The sequence below is a fragment of the Trachurus trachurus genome, assembly GCF_905171665.1.
Source record: "Trachurus trachurus genome assembly, chromosome: 3".
Classification (NCBI taxonomy): Eukaryota; Metazoa; Chordata; class Actinopteri; order Carangiformes; family Carangidae; genus Trachurus; species Trachurus trachurus.
The window spans coordinates 990,422-993,694 of NC_139893.1; positions in this window are offsets into that span (position 1 = coordinate 990,422).

Consider the following 3,273-nt stretch of genomic DNA (forward strand, 5'->3'; position numbering starts at 1 on the left):
GAACACACACCGTTGATGAGTAACTTGAAAGGAGTCTGATTCAACCTGGAGCTGTTGGCTGGGGCAGGTGACGTCATACAGGTGATATATCAGCCAATCCAATCAGCATACACTCCGGAGTTTCCCATGTGGGGTCAATGGTCACACCTCAGTAATCAGCCCGGAGGAACTGCTCTGCGCGTCTGATCCCACGCCTACTATGCTGCAAAGTTTAGAAATCATTTTCCAAACCACCTTCAGCAGCACAGTGACTGGAATCACAGCTACTTGCAGCCCGTCGTAGGTAACGACAACATTGAGCTGATCAGCATCAGCGCCTACTCTGAGTCCGAACCCAGAGCAGATGTTTGAGCAGAGATGGACCAAGACCAAGACCAAGACCAAGACCAAGACCAAGACCAAGACAGAGTCAAGACCAAGACCAAGACCAAGACCAATACCAAGACCAAGACCAAGACCAAGACCAAGACCGAGTCAAGACCAAGACCAAGACCAAGACCAACACCAAGACCGAGTCAAGACCAAGACCAAGACCAAGACCAAGACTAGAGTATACCAAGACCAAGACCAAGACCGAGTCAAGACCAAGACCAAGACCAAGACCAAGACCAGGACCAAGACTAGAGTAGACCAAGACCAAGACCAAGACCAAGACCAAGACTAGAGTATACCAAGACCAAGACCAAGACCAAGACTAGAGTATACCAAGACGAAGACCGAGTCAAGACCAAGACCAAGACCAAGACAAGACCAAGACTAGAGTATACCAAGACCAAGACCGAGTCAAGACCAAGACCAAGACCAAGACCAAGACCAAGACCAAGACCAAGACCAAGACCAAGACTGAGTCAAGACCAAGACCAAGACTAGAGTATATCAAGACCAAGACCAAGACCAAGACCAATACCAAGACCAAGACCAAGACCGAGTCAAGACCAAGACCAAGACCAAGACCAAGACCAAGACCAAGACCAAGAGCAAGACCAATACCAAGACCAAGACTGAGACAAGACCAAGACCAAGACTAGACCAAGACCGAGTCAAGACCAAGACCAAGACCAAGACCAAGACCAAGACCAAGACTAGAGTATACCAAGACCAAGACCAAGACCGAGTCAAGACCAAGACCAAGACCAAGACCAAGACTGAGACAAGACCAAGACCAAGACCGAGTCAAGACCAAGACCAAGACTAGAGTATACCAAGACCAAGACCAAGACCGAGTCAAGACCAAGACCAAGACCAAGACCAAGACCAAGACCAAGACCAATACCAAGACCAAGACTGAGACAAGACCAAGACCAAGACCGAGTCAAGACCAAGACCAAGACCAAGACCAAGACCAAGACCAAGACCGAGTCAAGACCAAGACCAAGACCAAGACCGAGTCAAGACCAAGACCAAGACCAAGACCGAGTCAAGACCAAGACCAAGACCAAGACTACAGTATACCAAGACCAAGACCAAGACCGAGTCAAGACCAAGACCAAGACCAAGACCAAGACCAAGACCGAGTCAAGACCAAGACCAAGACCAAGACCGAGTCAAGACCAAGACCAAGACCAAGACCGAGTCAAGACCAAGACCAAGACCAAGACTAGAGTATACCAAGACCAAGACCGAGTCAAGACCAAGACCAAGACCAAGACCGAGTCAAGACCAAGACCAAGACCGAGTCAAGACCAAGACCAAGACCAAGACTACAGTATACCAAGACCAAGACCAAGACCGAGTCAAGACCAAGACCAAGACCAAGACCGAGTCAAGACCAATACCAAGACCAAGACAGAGTCAAAACCAAGACCAAGACCAAGACCAAGACCAAGACCAAGACCAAAACCAAGACTAGAGTATACCAATACCAAGACCAAGACAGAGTCAAGACCAAGACCAAGACCAAGACCAAGACCAAGACCAAGACCAAGACCAAGACTAGAGTATACCAAGACCAAGACCAAGACCAAGACCAAGACCAAGACCAAGACTAGAGTATACCAAGACCAAGACCAAGACCAAGACCAAGACTAGAGTATACCAAGACGAAGACCGAGTCAAGACCAAGACCAAGACCAAGACCAAGACCAACTAACTAACAACTACTGTGACCCTGTTACTTGGCCAAGGGGACGTCCCTTTGGCCAAGTGGTCAGCGTGCATGACTATTACCCGGGAGTTTGGGGTTCGAAGCCCACCCGCGCCGTCTTCACCTTGCCACATACGCATAGATTACAGCAGCCAATCAGCGCTGAGCAACAAGCGACTGTCGGCCAGAGACGTAATCGGCCTTCAAATGCCCCTGAATTGGGACACAGCTGTAGTGCTACAAAAAAAAAAGAAACAAAAAATAAAACATTCAAATTGATTGTTAGTTCACAAAGAGCCACTGAGTGCAATTTTAAAATGCCGGGCGCTGCCCCTAAATTACCCAGGATGCCTCAGTCATTCTCATTTGCATAGAGATGCCACTCTGGTCTATTGCATTTTCTATTCCTTTCTATTCTAATGTATTCCAATTTTCTTTTCTATTCTATTTTTTCCTTTTCTATTCTATTCTATTATATCCTGTCCTATTCTATTCTATCCTGTTCTATTCTGTCTTATTCTATTCTGTTCTATTCTATCCTGTCCTATTCTATTCTATTATATCCTGTCCTATTCTATTATATCCTGTTCTATTCTGTTCTATTCTCATCTATTATATCCTGTCCTATTCTATGCTGTCCTATTCTATTCTATTCTATTCTATTATATCCTGTCCTATTCTATTATATCCTGTTCTATTCTCATCTATTATATCCTGTCCTATTCTATCCTGTCCTTTTCTGTTCTATTATGTTCTATTCGATCCGTTCTGTTCTATCCTATTCTATTATCTTGTCCCATTCTATTCTATTCTATCCTGTCCTATTCTATTCTATTATATCCTGTCCTATTCTATTCTATTATATCCTGTCCTATTCTATTCTATTATATCCTGTCCTATCCTGTTCTATTCTATTCTGTTCTATGCTATTCTTCCAATCTATTCTATTCTATCCTGTCCTATTCTATTCTATTATATTCTATCCTGTCCTGTCCTATTCTATTCTATTCTATTCTATTCTGTTCTATTCTATTCTATTCTATTCTATTCTATTCTATCCTGTCCTATTCTATTATATCCTGTTCTATTCTATTCTGGCTGCTTGGCAACAGCTCTGAAGTGTGTGTGAGTCTCGCGGTGCAGCCTCAGATCTCTCGTGCACATTTTGAACTGCGCAGCGTCGGAGCAGC